Source organism: Tympanuchus pallidicinctus, unplaced genomic scaffold (genome assembly GCF_026119805.1).
Source record: "Tympanuchus pallidicinctus isolate F22 unplaced genomic scaffold, pur_lepc_1.0 scaffold22, whole genome shotgun sequence".
Lineage (NCBI taxonomy): Eukaryota > Metazoa > Chordata > Aves > Galliformes > Phasianidae > Tympanuchus > Tympanuchus pallidicinctus.
The window spans coordinates 13037402-13061801 of record NW_026294739.1 but is presented as its reverse complement, the minus strand read 5'-3'; the positions used below and the strand labels follow the sequence as shown (position 1 = coordinate 13061801).

Below are 24400 nucleotides of genomic sequence, written 5' to 3'. Positions count from 1 at the left end.
AAGTACAAAGACATCAATCTATTCCCTTTGCTCCGGCTGTCATCCACTACAGACTGTCTCTTCTTGCATTTCTTGAGGATATGTGTAATAAGTTTTTTTTTCTCACTAAGCAGAACTTCTGAAAAAAGGAGAGATGACTGAGTTATGGTAGAATTTCTGATGGGGCCTTTCTATGCCAGGACAAGCACCCTTAAAACTTCGTAGAGACCAGAGATCATCCAGAGAGCAGTAGTGTGCAGTTCTTCTGGCCAGCCACTGAATCCTTTTTTCCTTGTTTGCCACAAATACAGTCAGTTCCTAACTGTAGGTCTGCTGTGGGGCTCTTTGTCATACACTCTTTTGAGCTGATTTCACGCTTGTGTTGATATGCTTTTCTTTCTGAAGATCTGGCTTATTCCCCTTCAAAGCCCATTTATCATCTCCATGAAGCTCTTCTCTTCTGCTGTCGTCTTCCAATTTTGGGGACAGATATTAATTCCCAAGGAACACTGTGTCTTTCAAAACATCCTTACTGCATGGCTTTCAGGTTTTGTAAGAACTTTTATGATATTACCTTTACTATTTGGAAGAGTGTGTGGGTTTTTTTTTTTTCTGTTCCTGAGTTTCAAAAATTTTCCACTTGAGGAAAACCTTGTACGTTTTTGAGTGGATGCAGAGGATGTCAGAATTATTGGATAAAGTAATTGTTATTGCTTCCTTTTTTTTCTATTAACTACACAGCCTGTGCTGGAGATTTTTATAAAGCACATTTTGCTAGCGGCTGTGGCTTTCCTGTAGTGCACTAATATGTAATACAAATGACATCTGTCATATTTGATTTGTTCTGGTGCTTAAGTTCAGGGAGGAACAGATCTCGCTTGTGATGGGAAGTTTTGAGTATCTCCCTGTGTGTTAAACTGTCTCGTAATTTGTTAGGGTCAGATAAGAGGGCTGTTGTTTGCTGAAGCTGAAATAGAAGCCCTACCTATGCACTAATCACTAGTACTAAATACAAAGGCAACACTTCTACAAGTTCCTGAGCTGCAGATGCCTTGTAATTAGTGAGTTGTGGGGAAGTATTGCCTTGCTCTTTCATTCTTACCTGGGCATCCACTTCTGGCTGTGGAAGAGGAGAGATTATGAAGCTGTATGGCCCCTTAGAACCTTTATGTATTATTCATAAAGACTAATTGACTAACTTTCTCCTCTCTTCAAAATAAGGAATGGTTATAAAGCTCTCCTGTGTCACCTTGCTTAATTTGATCAGTGTTTGCCACTTCTCATCCAAAAGGTGCTGATAGCTGGAGGGATAATGTTATCTGGGATTTTGCCTGTGATGAGTTACAAAGCTGAATAAAATAGGATGTTCCAACCTAGATGATAATTTCCTGCCTCACCTTCATTGCGAATGGTGACAAAACTTCAAATAACAAAATTATTGAGTGACATTTTGAGAATAATGTTAAATTAGAAAATGTTATTAGATTTACTTCTCGTTTCAGTCTGTCCTATAAATGTGCTGTAGGTTATCTTCGGTTGTGTGTCCTTCTGTGCTCCCTGATTCTTGGCTAACTGAGATGTGTTACTTTCCACCCAGTCTGTAGTGGGCTTGCAAAGGCTTTCTCCTCTGCATTTCTTATAATCTGTGGCAAGTTTTTTCACTGTTTTTTCCTTTTTAAAATTCCCCTTATTAACTGAACCTTTCAGGTTCTGCCATTCTAGCTTTTGTTCTTTGGTGTTGCTGTAATAAAATTGTAAGATGAAGCTATGTTTGCCTCGATATTCTCTGTTGGTGTGCACATCTCATTTTTATATGAGTAGAAATGTACATTTCTATTTTTATATATATGGACACACACACATACGTATACCTAATCTGTTTTATCCCACTGTTGTATGCCCCAAGTCCAGATAGGTTTCATACACAAAGTCTGACTGTCTGATTGTTGCTATTATGCTTCAGAATATGTTTTCAAAAATAATTTCCTGCCGCATTCCTGACTGTATTTGTAGGCTGAGTTTATCCTCTTCCCTGCTGTTCCATGATCTGCCCCTAGGTTACTAACAACCCCAACAGACAGCCTGGCTCATGCTACCTGCTGCTTAGATGCAGATTAACTCACTGCCAGCCATATGGACTACCGACTTCACAAATTCCTCTCCTTTTGCTTTCAGTTCTCTGAAAAGTTAATGGACAGTTTGCTGGTAAAGAAAACACAAAACAAAACCCCAAACCTGTGACATAATCACCTGGGCTTAACAGAACTGGCCCCTCCATCTGCTTTTACACTGGGATTTGTGCACGTAAAGCAGAATATGGTGCTGTGTGCATGGTGGGTTCATGGTGGTGGCTTTCCCTTATGGCATATGTACTTGTTCAGAATGGAATGTAATTGGATAAAGGCATATGCATATATTGCACATGTACAAACATATATGACCTTTTATTCCTAAAATAGTCCCCACCGAGAGGCTGGACTTCAATCAGTGTTAACACTTGTGTTGTCATTAGTTGCTTTCTCTGCTAAGTTTTCTGGCCTGAGCTCTGGTCCTTGAAACCTACATCACTTTAAGTGTTATTAGATTGGCAGATCAAATTTCAAGGTGATTTTCATAGAGAATTATGAAGGCATACAAGATACAGGAGTGTGGATGTTATGCCTGAAAAAGAGATTTTTCAGTAGGTTAAGATGATGTGACATCAGATAAATCAGGAGAGGGCCAGAAGAAGGTCTATGATATATTACTAGTGTTGCATCTCAAGATTTTATCAGAAAACTGAACTTTTTACATGCCCAGCATTAAGTGTGGGAGCACCACGTGGGCTCTCTGCATGTACAAGTACATCCTGAGCACTCTACTTGTAATTCTTCATATTGTCTAGGGCAGATGGAGATGTCCAAAGGAGGTGGGTAGTATTAGCAGTTGCTTTCAATCTGTGCCTGCAAAAACGTGACACGTTTTAAGACCCAAGTGAAATGTGTGTTAAGCCAGTTCAGGTAATCACTAGCCGTAAAACATTTATATTTCTGTCACTTAGGCACTCTTGTATTTAAGACTTAGATTTCAAGCATGCCACCTCCAGTAATTTGTGAAAGTGAATCTCAGTTTTGCTCTGCAGTTTGTAACATCTGAATTCCTACACAAGCTGATACAGAATTATATACATATTGATATATATATTGATATGTATTTATGTATATATGCACACTTTTTTCTTTTTTTTTTTTTTTGCTAAAAGTTGGGTCCTTAACTTCAGACTTCATATGTTGCATCCTAACTTGAAAACATTGGTCTATATACTCTTTATGCTTCTTTTCAAAAAGTCTAAATAGTTATGAAAATGAGAAGAACTGATGTTAGGCAACTGATATGCAACAATATGAAGGGCCTGGAGGATCAAGCTGTAGGTGTCTCTGTTCATTACAGTGGAGTTGGACCAGGTGGTCCTTATGGGTCCTGTCCAACTCTGTCGATTCTATGATTCTGTAATAGCCACTGTGATAGTCAAAGCAGTAGTGAGTTAATGAGTGTACATTTTCTGAAGTTCTACTGGAATGGTTTATTCTTTGAACGTTTTGGTGAATAAGAAGCTTTGGGAAGAATCACGTGAAAAATGAAAGTATAATTTAAACTGTTTAAAATAATTCTGTGCAATATTCTCAGATCTCTAAATGGGAAATATTTATATTTTCAAAATCCCTCCTGCTTTCTCCTATATTGCACCACAGAAATTCAAAGCTATCTTACTGGAACTCATCCAGTCCTTTGCAGGTTCCCCCTTTTCCTCACTTTTCTGCAAAATTAGCATTTTGGCTGCCATTTTTGGGTTTTCTGATTTTTTTTTTTTTCAGTCTTCAGGAAAAGAAAAAATATCTTAGAAATAAAAGTCAATGTTCTGTAGCTTCACCAGTGACAGAATACAGCCTGGTATAGGATGAAGGAAAAGGGAGAGGCAATTATATAGACAGTTTTTACTTTCCAAATGATGAGTGATTTTCAACAAACAATTTCTGGTGTATCCAGAAATATCACTGCTTGTTACTTTTTCAGCTGAGTTACTGAATATCCATAGAAGAGTCAGGCATTGATAGTAGGAAATACTGAAAAACTGTTTGAGTTTCATATCAGTTGGTGTGCTCAGCTTAGATGATACTGAGTCTGATGCTTCAGAAAACTGAAGAGCTGTTACTAAACAAATTAGTTACATGAAAGCACAGATTCTGACTTCAGTTTTAACTGAAAGGGATCTGTAAATGATTTTTGAAAGTGATGTCTGAAAATAGTTGTATCTGTTCTTATTTAATACATTTAGTCATATGAATGCTTTTAAGTTGTCCACACAGTCAGAGACAAATGTTGTGTTTTTACTAAAGCTGGCAATAGGAAAATGAGATTAAAGGACAGAGCTGGTTCTCAGGTAGATTTGTTTCTGCTAGAAATTTTGATGCTGAGTCTCACCTGTATAGAAAAAATGTAGAGCTATCCATCATTCTTGGGATCCTAGGGAACTAAACATCTGAGGACATCCATCCTCACAATTGCTGACTGTGACCCTCCATGTCATTCTCTATGGTTAGATGGATTTATTTGTGTGACTGAATTTTCTACCCCTAAGCTTAATGACAAAAAAGCCCTCATTTTCATCTCAAAACCGTACTGAACATTTACGTTTGTATTTAAGATGGATGGGACTGTCCCTTAACTTCCCTGTTTCGAATCAAATGTATTTCATCCCCTTAAGTTTACATGGCTGTTGTGACCTTCTGAAAGAGCAGGGCAAAGGCAGGCCTGAGGGCTAGATATGTTGGTGTTGTGGTTTAACCTGGAAGGCAGCTCAGTACTACACAGCCCAGCCTCCATCGTGCTCCCATCACTCAGCGATGCAGCAGTGCTATTAGCACAGGTTGGCTGAAACCAGGACAGTTGAGAAGGAAGGAGAACAATGGTCTTTCTTTACTCTTTGGAACATGGGGATGTTTGTTTAGTTCTAAGGTTTGAAATCCCTCCTCCTCAAGGAGAGAATTGAAGATGGTGGGCCCAAATTGCCAACCTATGTAGTGCCCAGAGCTGGCCAGGAGCCATGGCTAGACCAGGCTGTGTGTGAGGAGAAGGGGCTCACTGCTGTTTTCTTCACCTACTTGGCCTACATGGACTCCTTGCTGACTGATGGCATTGTCCAAGAAGTGGGCACGATGTCCATTTGTAAGGGTTTTTCCTCTCAGATAATACACATTCAGCTTGAGTCCTCTGTCCGATCCTTGTGTAATGAATATTTCCCAGCAGGACAATGACTTGAGCTGTGGCCTTGGGTCCTTGGGAGGAGGCTGGAAGAGTTTTCTGTATCAGCAAATACCTTGGGAGTGAACATGGGATATTTAGTGAGCACGTGCAAGCTGCCATGAGAGCAACAGGGAACCAAACTCTTAATGAAACCCCTTGACAGGAGAGTAAGGCTGGCTGGCGTTGTTGCTGGTGCTTAGCTCTGGTGCTGACGCCAGACAGGCACTGTTGAAATAATCCTCTTAAGGAAAGAAAGAGTAGAAAGCATGTCCATCTGTTGCATGTATTCTTTGGCTGCAGCATTTGCTGTGTCTGATTCTTGTACATTTCTCCCTGCCTTCCCACTCTAAAGTGTGACAGGAGATTCTAGGAAGGGAGAAACACTTGAAGTTGTGATTTCCATTTGAACGTGGATATAATCATGGATACGGAAAAGAACGCAATAGAAGTTGGTCTGTTTCCCATGAATCACTTTGCATGTGGGCTGGCAGCCTTTATAGCCTGACTTTCTGCCCCTGTTCATACACAGAATCATAGAATGGGTTGGATTGGAAGGGGCCCTCCTCATTTCTTCTCCATCACTGAATCACACTGCTGCTCTCTTGATATGATTGCCTCCTAAAGATCTTATATAGAGACATTCCATGATCCATCAGCATTCTTCTGAAGTTCTGCTGATGGTTTGATACCTTTGGGACGAAACAGATGCTGAGATCAATCTTCCAGGACCCTTCTGTCCTGGCACCAAAGTCCTGAATTGAAACACCTGTGTTTTATGAAGGGAAGGAAGCTCTGGTCTAGATCTGATTATTGCTGATAATAATCTGAAACAAATCTGCAGGGTTTTTTTGTTTTGTTTTGGTTTTTGTTGTTTTTAAAGAGCCACAAGATCAGATCTCCCACTAAATTTAAAGAGCCTGAACAGAGCTACGAAACACAGAAGCCTGGGAGTCTGGTGCCTCAGGGTGCTCTGAAAGAAATGCGTAATGCCACAGACCCATGAATCAGAACTTGCCATCTTCAGACTAAAAAGACAGATCTCTGTATCTCCAGAAGAAGATAATGAATCTTCGTACTCTGTTCACCCTGGTTTTACCTTTACTCCTGATTTTTTTTTAGGTTATGAACAATCCTTGGCTCTTACTTTGTGACATTAAGATGTTTTTAGAGTAGTGTCACATAGCATCCTTTATGTACTGTGCTCTTGCTTTCCTAAGAGAAGCTGGTCTCAGTCATGTGGGTTTTTGTCTTTGTACTGGCCAGGTCAGGTAGAGGAGCAGTAAGTTTATTTCAATATTAAGCCGTCAGCAGATTAAAGCAATATACTGTAAGGAAAAGGAGGTTCCTGAACATTATTAAGTCTTTAGTTTGGGATTAGGAGATTTTAAGACACATTTAATTAAACAGAGCAGGGACACCTTTATAAACCTGGAGTTGGGGTTAATTCATTCCCCTAATGTGTTCCATTTCTTCATTACACAAAGATGAAACAAATTCCATGTTGTACTTGGGGAACCCTGGTAGGGAATGTGGAGTTTCATCTGCAGACAGTTCAGTGCACTGAGAGGACATGATTAATAACAGTGTCAGGGGACTCTTAGTGATGGAATGAAATGAAATCAAGCCATGTTTTACAGCAAACCATTCCCACTCCAAGCATTTTCATGGAGATAATACCCTTGCTGAAGGACAGGAACCAACCTGATAAAAGAGACCCTTCAGAGCTACAGCAACATGGGGTAAGAGGAAAGGAAGATCCAAAAGTTGTCAAGAATGAATGAATAATGGACTATAGGTGATAGGTGTTTATTTGACTTTGTACTTGGCATCTCTTGGACTGTGTCTTGTTTCAGTTAAGTGATGATGTTGGTCAGTGTGTGCTTCCCACTTTTGCCTTTTTCTGGACCCAGTGGCTCAGTGTTCAAGTAATGCAAGATTTGCAGAAGAGAATACTGAATTATTTGTGTTAACAAGTGGTGGGTGTTTCCTCTCTAGGCCTGAGTGAATGTAATCCTGGGTCTTAAATTGTGAATTTAACATGACATGCATACTAAAGACATTAGAGTTTCAGGATAAATGAACGAATGTGTCTTGATATTCAGCAATATTTCAACAAATATTGTTTTGGGGATAGAAAGGCAACTTTTCTATTCTTTTAAGTAATGTATCTGGAGATCTTTAAATCCAAGAAGAACCATCTTGCCTCTCACAGTGCAGCTCTGGCAGTTTTCTTGTTAGTTCTCTTTGTACTGGTTGAGGTTTTGTATATGAATAAAGCATCCTTTCCCAAAAGGCATCTGCCTTGATTGAGTTGCTGGGGGAGGAGGTCTGAGAGTCAATTCCAGTTTTTAATCAGTGGTGTGTTTTATAGTTTCCATTTTCTTTCCATTGTGAGCAGCAGCTTCCAACTGTTGAAAGATACCTGGAATGGGAAGAGTACTCGTATGCTGCTTTTGGTCTACATCCTAGCTGTCTTTATTTGGTGGGCTGAACAGCATGAACTGAATGTTCATGGCAGCCCAAGCTTCTGCATCCTTTACAACTGTTTTCTCACTTCTTTTGTAAATATCTATACAAATCTGATATGAGTTCGTGGTGTAGGCAATCGCAGCTGGCTGAATCAAGGATACCAGAGAAGTCCAGTTTTTCAAAGCGTTCCTTAAGAAGTCATCTATAGTTAATGCACCATCAACAATGCTTTTGGTCAGAACACTTCATACACATGGAATTTGGGGAAAATTTTAAGCTGGGGAGGAGTCGGGATTTGGCTTTGTGTAGTATTCTGGATGCAACTCAGAACAGACTTAATTTTCTCCTAGTTGTTTTCTTTTTCTCCTGCTGTTTTGTTTCTAGCATACTAAACAGCTTGTTTATAGCACGGCTGTGTCACTGTTGACATGCAGATCTAGACTCTGGCCCTGCAGATAGTTAAGGAAGGGAAATAATGCCACCTTATGTCCTGATTTGTCACTGCCGAGCCTGATGTTTCAAGTCGGATGTATTTTCAGCAAGGACTATTTTGGACTATGCTTCCCCTGGTTTGTGGAGTTATTTCCACTTGATCAGAATGGATATGAGATGGATGTGGAATGCTTAGTGTGTTGGTAATGGTTTGGCTTCTGCATTGCCTGAACTGCAGAACCAAGTACAGATTAGCCTCAGAGGTCTAACATCAAACCAGTGAATATTTGCATGAAATTCTTCCTGGGTTATTAGTAAACGAGGCAAACTTTATAAGTGCAAAATAAATTTTGGGTTATGTTGCGTTGATTATAAAATCTACAAAATGAACGTAAGTACTGTAAAATAAGTGACACTGAAAGTGAGTTGCATCGGAAATGTGCATTTATGGACAGAAGTTTTCATTACATATACTTCTGTATTTCTGCTATTTGTTTGGTGTTTGGTGTTTCACACAAATGTGGATTTTTTTAGAAAACATGGTTGTGATCTGAAATTAAACAGGGATATGTTTTTTTTTTTAAGTAGTTCAAGCATTAGCAGCAAGCTGGGCAAGAATATGGTCAGGTTTGAAATTAACATTTTGAAAGGGTCTCTGATGATTTATTTTTTTAAAATCTCAATCATTTTGTGGAAAGATTAAGGAAATAAGGAATACAATTGAAGTATTTTGTATGTGATTCTATGTGCAAAATACTTTGTTTTCCTCATTCGTACTCTGGAAGGGAAATTGGCATGCTGCTCTAAATTGACTCACACACTCAAATGATAAGTTTGAAAGAAATGCAACAAAATAATAGAAATATTAAGATCCTCGTACTGAAGGATACCAAGAGGTCACAGCTAAGATCTTAATGTTTATTAAAAAATCAAGTGATCAAAATGAATCATGCTGAGGAACTGCTGCAAGAGCTAGTTAGCTTCAGAAAATACAGATGTGTTTCCTTAAAGACAGTGAGTTCAGTCTTGCAGTGGAGCGGATGTGTTCTTGGTTACCTGCTAAATTTGTTGACATATGGAAAAAAGTACCATAGATTGGTGTCTGTCAGCTTTTTCAGGTTGCCACAGTAGAATGCATTAAGAATAATTGTGCAAATCATAGCTTTTGTGGTCAAACTAAATTATCTTGTATGATTCTCTAGAATCGTGGAATCATTTTCCGGTTGGACCAGGCTCTGAGCACCTGATGAAGCTGTAGATGTTCCTGTTCTTTGCAGGGGAATTGGACTAGATGACCTTTAAAGGTCCCTTCTGACTCAAACAAATCTGTGATTCCGTGAATCAGGGCTTTACACAGGACTGTAATTGAGCAGAAACTGTTCTTCCAATTACTCTTCATTTCCCGTGTGCTAACAGCATGCCTTGTATCTTACAATATGGAGAGGAAATATGGTCCCTTCCTGCTGAAATGGTACTCAAGGAGTATTTCATTTCTCTAAAGAAAAACAGCTCTTGATCTCTCAGTTTTACTACAGCATGAATTTGTTTTTCCTCGTGCACAGATTGCATAGTAGGGGATTGCTGTTGTCTAAGCAACTTCTTTGGGATGGAATCCTTCAGAGAGAATGAAAAAAGAATCACTTTCTTGCTTTTGTAGTCTCTTTCCAGGGTTTTGGCATCACCTCTCCCTGTGTATCCGCTGTGCAGTTAGGAAAACATTTTACTCTGCCTTTGCTATCTTTATGCCTTTGTGGTTTCCTCACCTTCTTTTGGATCGAGTTCATTTCTTTTGCTTTTCTCTCGAACCCTTATCTTCCTTGGTTGAATAGAGCGCTGAAACAGTTGGCAAACTTTGGACATCCTTAATTATCATTAGTAAATTGTTGAAAACACAGTGGACAATTGATAGTCTGGTCTTTGGAGTGCCATTAAAAGAGATTAGAAAAGGCTGTTTGTGTGCGTTGTACAAATTTGTTTGTTTTCAAGCACTGAGAGTATAATGAAAATGTCCCAGCCAGGCTTAGCTGTTGCCGTAGTACCAGCCAAAGCCTGGGACATGCGAATGAAACATCGTTGTTCTGGGTTACCCAGGACCTTTGGGTTACTGAAGCTGGCCCTTCTGAGTGGAAGACTCAAAGGCAAAATGAAAGACAAGTGCAGGCTGACTGCCCTACCTCTCTTTAAACCTGTCCAGGAATGCCTGCCTGTCAGTTGGAAGTAGATTCTGAAGGCACATATGCAAAAGGATATCACTTAATTATGTAAATCAATAATACATTAAGTGAATATCTCAAGTGGGTATATGCATTTCCTCCAGCAAAAAATCAGTAACGAATGCTTCAGTTAAGAATGCATGAAAAAATAATACAGATTCAAACATCATCCAGGAAGTTTCAGTTGGTAGTAATGAATGTTCAGCCTGTTCTCTGATAAATAGGTTGTAACGTGGTTTTGGTTGTACATTTTGCCTGATGTAAAAATATATTCTCTTATTGCTGTGTGCAAGGACTCATCTAAACATTTGGTGTCAGTAATGTCTTATGTCTGAGGAATTTCCCAGCGTAAAACTCCCAGTGTAAAGAGAATGTGGTGAAATGAAAGGACTGAGGGGGAGAAGGATGGAGCCCCGTTGCTGTCTGAAGTCTTCTGGCTCTGGTTAAATTACTATAGAAAGTTATTTCTGGTTTGTATCTTGGATGCATGTGTCAAACAGGAGTGATGTTGGAAACATCCGTCATGCTTTGTAGAAATTCATCTGGCTTTTTCTTTTACATTGCCCATGTGTTTCTAGCAAAGAATCTGTCACTTCATTTTTGGATTCACACATGAGTTTGAAATATTGAAGTGGAGCTTGACTAAATGTCTTAAATTTCTCACTTTCATCAAAGTTCTGAGTGGCTGTACTTCAAACCAGCAATACTTTCTCTCAGGTTTCCTTGGAAGCATGCCGACCTCTAACAAATGCTTACAAACATGACTTTCAAGGTTCTCACAAAGCCTGGTTGGTTTTGATATAGTTTCTGATAGTGCTTTGCTGAAAATTGGTTGTGGGTTGTATTGTCCAAATGCTGCACAGGTATGTATGTAATTTTAATGTACGATGGGAGGATTAATGAGTGTCTGGAGAGAGTTTCAAGCTCCTCCAGCAAAATGAGTTCTGTGAGTTCCAGTATTCTGTTTATACTGTTGGCATTTATCATATGGATATGGAGAAGAGCTGGTCCTGATTTCCCCACATGTGAAGAGTTAGGATGGTTTTTGAAATAGAGGGGATGTGCATTTTGCTGACCCTACAGACTGCCAGACAAAGATGTATAACACCACCCAGTATTATGAATAGCATGAAGAAAAGCTCATATACTGGAAACTGAGGGTCTCCTTGCCAAAAGATGCTGTAGCAGCTAATTTTTACACGTGTTCAAGAAATGACTGGAGAAGTTCAGGAAAGAGAAATCCCGTCAGGGTTACTAAACATAGAAAGCACCACTCTGGCTCAGGAAGCGTCTGAGCTGAAAATAGTTGGAGATGGGTTGAGTCTAGAAGTATCAGATGTGTCGTGTGGTCTGTCTAGCAGCTGCTGTGGTCACTGCTGAGGCCAGTCTACTTGGTTAGGTCAATATTCAATCTCATCCAATATAGTGAGCGTTCTTATGGTTTCTATATTAAAAAAAAAAAATCTCTTAACCTATTTTTCTCATAACATTATAGTCTAGTTTTATTAAATACTGAAATATCAGATGATTGGGTGTGGCTTGACATATTTGCATCCAGAGCTGAGTGAATCCCTGCAAACTGCGGACTGTTGGGCACATAAGTGAGTCTAGATTTGATGCAAAATTTTTACTTCTTTATTTGGACCAAAACCACGCTGTACCAGTGCAAAAAAAAAATCGTGTTTGTGCTCGCTGTGCTTTTCTGTGTGTCTGCTATGCTTTGGGCTCCAAGGGAAGTTCCAATGTGAATCCCAGAGCAACAGTTAAGAAAGCTAGTCTGCACTCTGTACGCTAATAGGACATTGTGTACAACTGCAAGCACTTTTTAGCCAGTGTACCAGCAAAATATTAATTAATCCACTGATTAATCTAAATTTGATAGACTGTCTGACTACCTATTACAGTGACAGAGATGAAGACGCATTTCTCCCTTTCTGACCTAATATGCAGGCAGTGACTTTCAGCAGAGGATCTGAGTATCTGCTGGTCAGTGTGTGCTTGCTTTGCTGGAACAGTTGTCCTCTGGGAAACCACAGAGAGAAAGATGTTAGAGGAGGGAAAAAAAAAAATTCTGGCCTGGTGGCTTGATTAGACAGTAAGAACATGAAAATATATCAAGTTGTCAGTGAATTCCCAGGGCTGATTTAGGCAGAGAAACTGTAATCATTGAAGTAAGCTTTAGAGGCAGGAAGAAGGTTCAAGCAAAACAGGCAGAGAAGTAGAGCTTGGTCTATTCCTGAAGGTCTCTGAATGGCCCCATTGCTGCCCCTGCACACTTTTGCACACACCCTGCATACACCCAGCAGTGTCTGTTTCACATGGCATTGCACGTGATGCAGTTCTTTGGTCCTTCCTCTTTTTGTCCCCCTAATCAATTTTTTCCACTTTCTTTTGGGAAGAAAGAAGAAGTTGTGAAGGGAGGGAGAAGCAATTTCTTTTTAATTGCTTGTTTGTCCTTGTCTGCTCTCCCATCTTTTCACATTTCTCAGAGCAGAGCTGGGGGTGTTTTTGTCTCTCTTTTCTTATTTTCACTAGTACTGATGGGGAAGAATGACATTTTCTGCTTGGATGGAAACCAATCGCTTCCCCAGACCCCCTTGAAAAAGCTTAATTTGCTCAACTAGTCAGTATTCCATCTTCATTAAAAACTCCCAGACTGGAATTTGGGTTTAATCCTTTGACTCACGTTTTTCCTTTTCTCTTCTGCCTTCCACAAACCCACTTATGCTTCCCAAAGTACTTTCCTTACCTCCTTTTTTTTTTTTCTTTTTTTAATTCCCATATATACTCAAGTTACTCTTTGCTTGGGAGTAAAAATGACAAAAAAAATAAAAATAAAAATTAAAAAAATATAGCCCTTACTCAACAAAAGCAGTTAAAACATACCCAAAATAAATAAATAAGTAACTGGAGAAAACAAGCTGCTAGTTTATTTTCTTCTGTCTTCCCCCTAAGGCATGAGGTAATGCCAAACAATTCAGTGTGTGATGCAACTGCCTGATGGACATTCAGCAAATCCCAACAGTAGTAAAGACAGAGTTTACCCAAGCACAATTTGGCAGTGATACCAACCTTCCCAACAAGAGGCTATTTAGAGTCACAATGTGATGCATTTTGAACGTTTTCATTCAGCACAGGATTTAATTGCTCGCTGACAAACCACCTAGACGTTTGTGCCAGCATGTTTGTGACTGGAATTGTTTGCTGTCTGTGCATTGTTTCTGTACACTTGCTCCTTTTTCTTGCAGAGCTGTTCAGTCACCAACTGAGAATCTGAGGCAGGAATGTGACTGCGTACCTGTAGTACTTGCTGATTGAGATGGGCCAGAAGGGACTTCACCCCTTGGTTACATCTTGCGTCTTCCATTTTTCTACTGTTATTTCATCCCAGCAATCTTTCCCCTACTGCCAGCTTGCTCACAGAGGTTAGTGGTGAACGGGATATGAAGATGTAATTAACTGTATTATCTTGACATAGAAATGAGAAATCGTAGCACAGAGAGAGGTTAAATGTCCTGTTGAAGGATATGGAGATAATCTTTGACAGAACGAGAAGTAAACACAGTTCCTGACTCAGTGCCACCAGGGTGATTTAGCACACAGATGGGCTTTAGGCTAGCTAGCTTTGCAGCAGCACAGACACAGCACAGCCTAGAGTTCTCTCTACATTTCTGTCTTTCATTCTTACCTGTCTCACTGGAAAGTCTCAAGGTTGAGTTAATTCTACCAATTTAAAACACCAACACTTTAAAATCTGCTTAACCTTCATAAAAACCAAGTCATGCTCTCAAGTTACAGGTCTCAAAGGCATATTTCAACACATTAGTGAGCTGGGGCCTTGATGTCTGTTGAACGTTTTGGTACCTTGTACAGGAGTAGCTTTGTGCAGGTCAGAGAAGTGTGATGGAGTTATACATGCAGCTCACAGCTTTATTTCATTAGAACTATCCAAGTAGATGAGTCTTATCAGTATCCTTTCTGAGGTGTTAGCAGTGAATTGGCATTTTTAAGCAACTAAAGCACTGAAGTAAAACAAACCCATCTGTTTACCAGTGTGAGCTTGCAGGAGTCTCTGTGTTTGTTGGTACCTCAGTTTCTCCTGCCAAACAGCAGCAGTGTTGATTGTATTCCTTTGTGAAACACTCAGAAACCAGCTGATGCTAGACTCCTTGCAAGTGGGTGCTGTTAGTCTGCAGGAGGTTGCTGTGGATGCTGATCATCTGTGTACAGAAGAGATGGAAAGAGTCCAAAAAAATTCCAGGCTGTCCTGCTTCCTGCAGCCTCTCTGCCATCGCACACAACTTCTGGTATTCTTTGCTTCTGTAATAATTAGCAAATGAGCCAATACAGAAGCACTAGCTTGGGTGGACTGTCCATTCCATGAGGCTTCTAAGTTCTTGTATTTTTTTGCTTTTTTTCTTTTAAATCAAGATAGTGTCTCAAATATGGTGCATGTGCTGACGTTGCACGGTATAGAGCCACCCACTCCTCTGTCAGGTGCTTTTGCTGCCTTTGCATAGGAAGTTACTGCAGAAGCTTGCTGCTGGGACATTACACTTTATGCCATCTTGTTGCATGGCAGAAGTCCAGGCCAGCACCCGCGAGCAAGTCAATGTGTGAGATTAGTTTAATCCTCTCTCAGAACCCTGTGATGGGGAGGGGAAGGACAGTAAGCCAGTGCCAGCGTTTATTTTGTCCACAAGTTCAGTTTGAATAGAGAGGAGAAGGTGGTGGTGGTGGGGAAGGGAGAGAAAAAGCCTTCCTAGAGTTCATTGGGTCTGGAGGGGTGCCAAGCCCAGGGGGCGGCTCACAAATGTGGGCTGAAGAAAAGCGGGGAAAGAAGAGTGGAATGATGATTAGAAATCACAAATGAAAGAATCCCAAACAGGGGGAGAAGAAAAAGAAAACAACAAAAACGTCTCTGCTTCTCTGAATATTTGCAGCAAGGAAAAAATTCCATGCCTTTTCTAAGGGTTCTATTCATTAGCAGATGCACTTGCTGTTTTGCCAAGGGAAAAGGAGCACCCTGTGAACAGTCCTTCCCTCTCTCCTGGGGAGGCACCTACTGGCTCAACCTTGGGGCGAGAGAAAGTACCATCCCTCCTCTACCGAAGCCTCTTTTACGGTCCTGCTTCTTATGAGGCTCTTTGGTTTCTCCCTCCTTTTGTTCCAGCCCTGCCCTCACTGTCTTATTTAAGCCTGCTCCCCACGGTGCATGCAGCAGCCTTCAGAGGGACTGCTTTCCAGGAGAGCTGCTTGTAGTCTGCCTCTTCCACAGGAGATGTTCAGGAGCGTGTTTAAGAGACAGCTGAGGTCACCTCCAGCTTCACCTCCTTTGTGATGCTTATTTTACTTACACTTCTCATCTGTTGTGCATAAGCCCCCAGCGACGCCCAGATAAAGCATACCTGCAGCCGTCTGCACTTCCCAGCATTTTATTTTTCCTCCTCACACATCCTTCCAGCTATCACAGGCCCTGGTGAGAAATAAAAAAGCAGTGCATATCCTGCCCGTTCCTTTATGCAAAAAACAGCTTGCAAGTAGAACTGTGTTCCCTTGGCCAAGCTCCCGAGCCCCATCCCGCCGTCGGGGCTGACCCCGCCTCAGTTTCTGTCTCCTGCCTAAGTGGAGCCAGCAGGGAGGTTTTGTCCCCCAGCTGAAGCTTAGACCGCAGTGCAGAAAGCAGCTGCCTTCGCTCCCCCAGCCTCGCACTCCGTCTCCCCTGCGTCCATGCGGGTCCGGGCGGGGCGCCCCGATAGCGCCTCCTGGCGGCAGAGCAGCGCCATGGCCACCAGAGTTCCCCACCCCCAGCTGATGGGACCATGTGCAGTAACACTTAAATCCAGCACATCCTAGCGTGACAATACAAGACACAGCTATCCTGGGTTTTCAATTACTTCACAGGAAGCTGTCAGGAACGAAATATTCCTGGAACAGCCCACTAAGTCTAGGGTTTAATTCCTCTGTATGTTTTTGTAAAGCAATCTCAGATTATAACTCTGAAAGCAGAAATCCAGGGGGTGAAAATTGTTATACATTTCTCTGGCAAAGAGTGTATGTGCCTGGAAGAGGTGGAGAGAGAAAATCCTATGCTGTTTTTACTGCTCAGCTCTGCACTGAGAGCAGTCCAGGAGAAGGGGTAGGTTAAATTGTGTAAGATATGAGGACTGATTTCAGATGCAGCCTTTATGCATAGACAGTGTTAAATACTGCATAAAAATCAACCAATGACTTTTTTATAGGTGTTTGTTGTTTTGTGTATAACAAGCTTCACTGTTGTTAGCCCTCTTGCACGAGTCAGGGGCATACATTGTGTCTTAAGGCAATCAGCATTACAGCCAAGGTCAGGATGCCGTCTTTAACACTGCAGACAGCATTTCAGGTATTTCACTTTGTGAATACGTTCAGCTGGGGACTGGTTAAACATCCAGCCTTGCTCTTTGTTTTCCCCCTTCCTTGCTAGACAGCCTACACCAAACTCCGATAGTAGTAGCAGCTGTGAGCAACTTGGCATTTTCTTTGTGTGGCAGCAGTCCCTTGTAATCTGTGTTACTTGTATCAGTGTCATGAGCACAGAATGCAATCCTTTCTTGCTAAATTAGGCACCTGCAGACCTTCTCCTTCTAACAGGGTGATTAAGGCTTTGCCTCCTTCCAGCTCTATGGAATGAAGGGGTAGGAGCACTGGAACTGCGTGCTGATGCTTTGTTGTCTGCTTAGGTGATGAATGTACAGCAGTATTTGCAACCACTGTCTTCTATTGCTATAGTTATATTTATTTTGTTTCAGTGAGTGTTACTATAGGCCTTGACAAGTGTTGCAAATGGACAATTGAGTTAATGTTGCTTTTCTGATCTACACATTAAATTTCAAAACACATCGGAGCTGTGGACAAATGTTAATGTTATTGTAGGGGAAACTGAGGCACAACAGAGCTATTTTCAGAACTGAGAGATTTTAGTTATTGGTCTTATTAGGAGCATGTGTATGCTGTATTACATCACACAGAACAGAAACACCCAGGGTAATATCTTCACCCATCAAACCAGCTGCCTTTGGTCCCTTTTTTCTCTCTGCAGGCTGTACTTTTGTTTAGATTTCTCCTCTAAGTGTCTCTAGAGAATGCTACCCCACAACAGCACAAACAGTTTAATTTTTGAGTATGAGTTTTCTCCCCTCTGATGCATTCATCATGTAGTTCAGCCTCCAACGCATGGGGGGGTTAACAAGGAGTATGTCACACCAGGTACTACGGAGTCCTCTCTCAGCTGCTTGCTGCTAATCTGCACTGAGACCAATGTGTGTGGTTATCGAGTCACTTTTGTACATCAGAAACATCTTGGGAGGGAGTGCTGTTGATGTCAGCTAGCAGTAATTTCACCCAATGCCCCTAAGAGATGCGATGGACACAAACCAGGACTCTGGAACAAATTGTTCTGTATCTCATCTTTAGGCTCTTGCACCAGCCTGTCCACCTCATAACATGTTGTAGAACTTCAGGATAGTGTGCATAAATATGCAGCACTTTTAACCTGCAAACTGAAGATAACAACAGCAGCATCTTGGCTGAATCACATCCCTCCATGAGCTCAGGCACTGGGTCTGCTTTTGTTCATGTTTCTGTATCCTGCACAGCCTGCTGTACCGTGCAGGTTTAGCTGGTGATTCAGCACAGGTGCTGGACCTGTCTTTGGGGATGTTTGTATCTACTCCTTGCTGTTTGTGACAGCTGCTTAGATAACCAACACAGCCCTGTATCTCCCTGGCCACGAAAGCAAAAGCATTTATTTGAAAAGCAGTTTAGTGAGGAGTGTTTATAAGGCTTCAGATTGATTTCGAGAGGCCTTTCCTAATACTCATTAAGAACTCATTGAACAGAGGAATTGCGGCTGTGTGACAAATTGTCTCAGGGCTGTCACACAGCGGCTTAATGTGACCTGTCGTGTGTTATTTAGGCTCATGAGTGATGGAGGGAGAGAAGTTCTGGAAATGAGAAAGGGTATTTAGACAAGGATAGCCTTGTTATGGGCTTTTGGTTTAAGTTTAAGTAAAAGTCATTTGAATGGCAGGCTGTTAGACTGGCATTGGACCCACGGGCAATTTAAAACCAGCAGTTTTTTAATCATTTAAGAGAGTTTGAGTATCAATACATGTGTTCAGAAATACACTGGTGTAATTTCAGGAGCGTTCTGCAGTGTGAATGGACTCACTGCAGTGGGAGAGGATTTGGGGTGTGACTTCACAGTTGGAAAGCATCTAGAATGAATGAATTGTGGAAAGATTTTCACCCTGTATTAAATCTGTGTATATAAGCACACACGTATTTTAGCCAACACACATTTTTCTGTTCTGTTTTTGTCTTTATGATTGATTTCTAATTTATTAGGGGCTGAAAATTGTCACAGGAGAAAAAATGATTACTTCAGTGCAGACAGAGGGCTGTCTGTTTGATTTAAGGTCTGTTGTTATGAGTGATGATGTTTGCTCCCTACAGCTACTATACGTGCAAGCAAACATAGAATTATGCGGTAGACACACTACATGTTTATTAGTTTTTCAAGGCTAACCACAAATAGAAAATGAAAAACAGAGGGGAAATAAACTCTTTTTCTTCAGGCTTGCTTCTGACTAATGCAAGGAAATATCTCTAGGCTGGTTAGTGATTCATTGTCCACAATGAAGGGCCCTGACCCAGCCTGCTACTTTTGCTTGACGTTAGCCATTGAACTGATCAGACCTGGTAATTCCCACTCTCATTATCTTACCAAACAAATGTCAACACAGAGTAATTAGTTGCTACTGTGCTCAAAATTCTAGCTGTGGCCCTATCCCACCTTATCAAGGTAGCAGAAATACTCTTCTGAGTATTGCACATCACCACTGTCAGTCCCAAAAGAAAAGAGGGGCAGTCCTTCATGGTCTTCCTCTCAAAGCTGCTGCTCAGGTTCCAAAAGGTTCCTTTGCTTCTGCCAGCTTGTGCATGCAGATATGATATCTAAAATTTCAGAGGGATAGAGTCAAATCCAGCTACTTCAGTTACAGAATGTGTCTCAATAGCTTGGATATTTCTCATTGCTCCTTGCACTTGTTGATCTGTGATGCACAGCTCCTTTCTGGATGCTCCTGCATCTGGCAGAAGTTGCCTGTGTATGCATTACACATACACACGTGGAAAGCCATCAACGCTTTTCAGCAATAACTTTGTGTTGTATGCGAAGACTTTTTCTTCCTTAAGAGGTAGTGTGCCTACCTCTTATGTTTCACTAAAGTCAGAGCAGTTCATGCCAAAGAGATCAAGAACCTAATGGAAAAATCAGTCTTGGAAAATGTTTATTTGGAAATAATTATTACTATCACACCAGATGGCTGGCATTGCTTTGCTTGTTAGATTTGCTTGTTCTTGAGAGTGATGGAACACTTCAGCAGATCAGCAGCATTAAAGAAGCTGAGTGGTTTAGGTTTCTCCTTTGCTCATAGGTGAAAGGCAGAAGAAAGAAACACTTTAAGAGGAAAGCAGCAAGATGAGAGTTTGCTGCTTGCCAACATTAGATCTGGAAAAGATTTGACCAAATGAAGGACTGGCACTGGCAGATGTCAGCTTTGCCTTGGGGAGAGTAGAGTTAATTAGAAAGCCAGAGCCAGCCTTGCAAAAATCACTTCTGTGTTGTCATATACACCAAATAACCCAAAAGAGTGTGGTCTGTCTCCATAATAGTGACTTAGAGGGCCAAACAACACTTCTCCAAACCTTTGGCTAACATCCATAGAAATAATCTTTAAACAGATGCTGTCAACGTGAAAAATCATTATATGTATTTGTGTGGAGATAGATTTCTGTATTAACATTCCTAACCTGTGTTACTAAAATAAACTCTTATGGCTTCTTTTTCTTTCTTTAAGCCCCAGTGACTCTTTGCCATCTCTGTGGTCTGTTTGCCTCAGCTCAGTTTTGTTCCCCTTCGACTCAAAGATCTTTTCAATGACAGCACCAGGAAAAACAAAAACTCTTGAAGTCAATTTAATTTAATGTGGGACCAAAGGTGTATTTGGGGACATCTTCCACTAACAACACAGTTCCAGCTTTCCATGTGTTAGGAGTACTTTTCAGTTGAATTGCTACTGAACCCTTTTTTTTCTGTTGTCTTGTCACATGGTCAGATGATCAGTACTACGTCTCTGTGATGCATTTTATTATATATCTCTAGGTAGTGATCACTTGGATGATAGTATTGTTTTGTCCAAAATATAAATGAACTGTTCTGTGGGGCTATCTTCATTTTTCCCCTGACAAACAGAATTCTTCAGACTTAATTTGGTCTTTGCCTCATGAGGTTACAGTCTGAAAAAGAGATAAGCTGGAAAAAAAGAAAAATAAGCAAATGGAAACAGAAACTCTGCTAAGTATTCCTGAACTGCTGGAAGGCAGTTGTTGCCTATTCTAAGGAAGGAATATACTCAGGCCCATCTCCATCTTTGTCTCAAGATAGCAGATGCGCTCGGAAACCATTTTTGCTTCTTTTCCAGGCTGACCATAAGCTTCATTCTACTGTGTGATCTTAAGATGAAAGGTAAGATGTGTGAATGTGCCTGGTCAGCACACAGAACTGAACTGCTGCTTTGTCTGCTGGGCACTGGTAGTGATTTGTGGTGCAGGACCCTTGGCAGACTCCTCCTGCACTTCACAGGGAATGAGCACTTGTGAGTGTGTGAGTCCTGTAGCACGAAGGGTTAATGAATGTTTGTAAAACATTCTGAGATCCACGGCTGTAATGTGCTGTGTGATTTCCTCTGGGTCCTCCTGCCTGCACCTCCGTAGGAGTCACTCCTTGGCTCTGATCTCCTTTTCTGCACTTGCCGAGTCGCTTTGAGTTTGCACATTTCTGTTTGGTGTGTGGAGCTCAGGACTTGGTGCTGGCATGAGCTGGTCTCATCTCTGTGCTGTTCAGCCCAAACTTAGAAGTCCTCTTTCTGAGTGAGGGTTTTGGGGAGTCTCACCTTCAGACTTAGCCTTGTCTGCGCCTGGTTCCAGATACTGCTCACTTATCTCTGGTTTGGAAAACTCCATTTTTCTTCATTGCAAAGAGCTGCTCTGTGTGCCTGTTGTGCTGGCTTGAACTTCTGCTGGTCACAGTAATATCTGCTTACTCTAAATCTGCTTTATCTTTGGTTGCAAGAAATACTGATGCAGTGAGAATTTCTTGTGTGTTACACTCTCTGATTATCTCACAACTGAGCTTTTTCCAGCAGAAACTTGCTGGTGCGAAGGCAGTGATGAACTGGGTGGGGTTGACACTGTGCTCTGAAGATCCTTGGATACGGCCAGCACAGCATGTTGGAGGTCTGCAACCTTCTCTGACACCAAAGGAAGAGTCTTGTTGGAAGTGCACAGTGAAACCCCCTCCCAGCCTTCTTCCTATGTGTCAGCTATTTAGCTTAAAGCATCACTATATTTAAATTAAGAAATACTTCCACTTAATTTCCTAGAAAAAAACTGCTTTGATTTCTTAATGTATTTTCTTACTGAGCTGCGAACTCAAAGGCAAAAGCTTGCAGGTAAAGGATAGTTTAAACAACAAGAAGAATGCTAAGGCAGAGCTATTCAAAGCAATCACAACCAACATTTTCACTGGCATCAATTCAGGTAATTGTTGTGACATGTATGTGACTTGCAGTGAAAAAATCCAGCTCTGGATTTAGAGCAAGGGTGTTTAGATAAAGGTATCTTTGTGATGGGAGCAGACCTTGTTAACAGTCTGTGGCATTTATGTTCCTCTTACATCTTTGGTTTATGATCAGAAGCTCTCTAGTGGGAAACACAACTGCAGTTTTTCAGTATGCACCTGACAACATTTTGTTTCAGTGACTTTTTATCTGGCTGTGCTGCAGACTGAGTGCACTTACAGCTACCTCACTTGATCTCACAGTAATCCAGTTCCAACAAAGCAGGAGTGTCTGCCTCTTTTGTTGCCTTTGGGTAGGATCTAGTAAGGTTGGAGAGGAGCCCCAGGGAAACCCAAGTCAAAGCAAAACAGGCTAATGTGAAATAGCAGAGAGCACGTGCACATAGCTGTTTTGTTTCTAGCTGCTCTGTTCCTAGAAAAGATTTCTAACAGAAAGTCAGCAAAGTTCAAGTATGGATTTATCAAGAAAAGTGTGGGAACTGCAGCACGGGATGTGTTTGTTTGGATGGGGATGATGTCCTGGGTTATGTTCTGTCCCTTTCTCATCTTGAATTCTCTGAAGGGGGGACAAGTAGTGAAGAGCGTGATGATGCCATGCCCTCATCGAGGTTCACTTACCATTGCCATAGAATGGTTCATAAACAGATTGACTTGAAATACTGAGTTTTATTCTTGTCAGCAGAACCAGTCACAGGTATTTACCATCCCTAAATATTTACCATATTTACCTTTTCATGCTTATTTCAGACTTCTCCTTTTAATCTATGGGCACAGTCACAGACTGAAGTACTCTGTGCTACTGTGAACTTCAAAAGTTTGATATTGTTGTATCCTGGATTTGGAGTAGTATTCTCTACCTTTAATAACAACAACAGCTGAAATCAGTGAAATGCAAACAGCAATTTTAGCCATTGGGGAAGAAAATTTTAATGAACAGTTTACAAACTCCCAAAGCTTTGACTCAAGTTTTGGATGATGGTTCAGCTCAATTTTATTTCTAATTGAATGGGCTCCCACTTCAGTGATGACAAAAAAGTGACATAGTCTCTGGAGACTGTATTCATTATTGCTATAAATGGATCCAGAAAATAACTGTAGCAGAAATGTAAGTCATGGCTTGAAGCAGTGGTTGAGCACCAGGTGGGAAGGCAGGGCCAGCCCAGGGGAGCTCAGGTGCATGCAATGTACCTGAGTGATTGGAAGGGGCAGAGCCAGAATCCATCCCTTCCTAGCCTTCATTTTAGGGTTGGCAATGGAGATAAGGGGATCTCATTGGAGATCCCTGTGTACCTGAGGCCTTCTGAGGGTAGGCAGATTCTTTTCTCCATTTCTATGTCAACAGCTGTTGCATTTGAGCTTATCCTTACTTGTTGCAGTCTATGACTTTGCTACTATGCTATCATTGCTGTGTTTTCCATTGTGTTACAATAACCTGGACTCATAACTGGGTGTAGACAGCAAGAGAAGCCTGCAGTGCAGCTAGGCCAATGAGGGTATTGCTCCAAGGAGAGTATTGTGTGTGGTCACTTTGATTCTGACCACAGGCAAGTATTCCTGGAGTATATTGTAATAACAGAGAAAACAGATATCAACACCAGAAAGCCTCTAGATGTTATGCAAGTCTGTAATAGCTCATCTGAATGCAGGGACTGCTAGATTCCTATCTTCCACTGTGAGCAGTGCCCCTTAAGTCTAGATCAGGGAGAGTGCAGCTGAAGAGGTATCAGACTGCCTTCTTTGATCCTCCTTTGATATTGCTTGGAACTGATTAACTGACTCCTTTGGAGTAGCTATGGTCTTATCTGGACCCTTGAGCCAAAGCTCAACAGACGGAGTTCTTTCTTTTATGTTTATTGAATCCGGTACACAAAGATGGTAGGGTTAAGGTCTCTACTACACAATCCAAAGAAGTAAATAGATATGCCTATTTTTAAAAAAAGCAAAAGCTTTATAAAGAATATTTTGTAAAATAAAATCAGTAGTTCCCCAAACCGTTCTTCCTTTAAGCTTTGGTACAATCAGTTCCCTGTATGTTAATCAATGGATATTAGGGGGATTATAGGAAGTTTCAATATCAATAGACAACATCCGGCTTTCTGACAGTCATGTCTGCACAAAGTAGAATTTATTTGCAATTCAGGAGCATCATTATATTTGTTTCAATATTTCAAAAGCATTTGTCTGTTTATCCTCAGGAATTCTGCAGGGGTATGGACTGTTTTCACTGTGTTTTTCAAGTTGCTCTGGTAACAAAGAGATACTGCACTTAATACTTATCATGTGCTGAATCTGTGCCCTGACTACTGGTCCAACTCTGGGAGGTATTTAATGCTGCCTGAAAGTG

General features: G+C 41.1%; 1 protein-coding gene across 3 annotated transcripts in view; it reads left to right on the top strand.

Moving 5' to 3' along the window:
* The window catches only part of OSTN (osteocrin), a 96640-nt gene that overhangs the window by 23281 nt on the left and 48959 nt on the right, over positions 1 to 24400 (top strand). The window contains exon 1 of one of the 3 annotated variants that reach the window (XM_052686430.1): positions 23263 to 23362. The exons of the other annotated variants lie outside the window; for them this stretch is intronic. The gene's annotated coding sequence lies outside the window, so the exon portion shown is untranslated. Of the gene's footprint in view, positions 1 to 23262; positions 23363 to 24400 lie in introns of those variants that run through there. 3 annotated transcript variants of the gene reach the window in all.